The following is a 912-nucleotide window of genomic DNA, read 5'->3' as shown; positions in this document are numbered from 1 at the left end:
GGTTTCTCAACGTCAATATAAATGGCCGAGTGATCAGACGAAACCACATCCACATTGTACACAGTAGCATGCGGGTGCAACATACACCAATCCGCTCCGGCCACAGCTCTATCTAGGCGCTCCTCCACCCAGTCATCAGTACCCCTTCCACGCTCCCACGTAAAAGGACGTCCCTTCATTCCCAAGTCCATCAGTCTACAGTCCTCCAAAGTGCGGTTAAAACCCTCAATCAATGCAAGAGGATGAGAATGAGCACCCCGTTTCTCAGCAGGAGATGCCAAGTCATTGAAATCGCCTGCCACAAGCCACGGTAACGAGGAATGATGATGTAAGGACCTTAATAAGTCCCATGATAATTGACGCCTACTCCTTTCCGGATGTCCATAGAAACAGGTTAATCGCCATGGCGCCACTCCAGAAAGTAAAATCTCAACGTCAATATGATTCTTTGAATAAGATAGTAACCGTACAGAATTTCGTTCCCGCCATAGTAGCGCCAAGCCACCACCGAGACCCCCACCATCGACATAAAAAAGGCCATCAAACTGTAATCTAGCTTTCAAACGGTCAGCATGTTCACGTCTTACTTTAGTCTCCATCAAAAAAATAAACATCGGCTTCATCTTGGCATCAATGGCCAAGACCTCTTGAACTGTACGTGGATTGCCAAGACCACGACAGTTCCAACAAATGGTACTCATAGTGATTGGCGGGACTGGGAAACACCAGCACCCGCCACCAGCAAGTTTTTTGAAAGAGTCTGAGAGTCAATGTCAACCTGCATATCAGCACCAACCTCTGAACTCTCACCATCCACACGCTTCCGCTTTTGATCAAAGACAGTAAGTTCTTTACTCATGGCGATAGGAGTCGTACCACCGTCATTGGCAAGGCCAGTCTCAGTTATAGAAC

The sequence above is a fragment of the Ipomoea triloba genome, chromosome 16 (assembly GCF_003576645.1).
Source record: "Ipomoea triloba cultivar NCNSP0323 chromosome 16, ASM357664v1".
NCBI lineage: Eukaryota > Viridiplantae > Streptophyta > Magnoliopsida > Solanales > Convolvulaceae > Ipomoea > Ipomoea triloba.
This window is presented reverse-complemented; position numbering follows the sequence as displayed.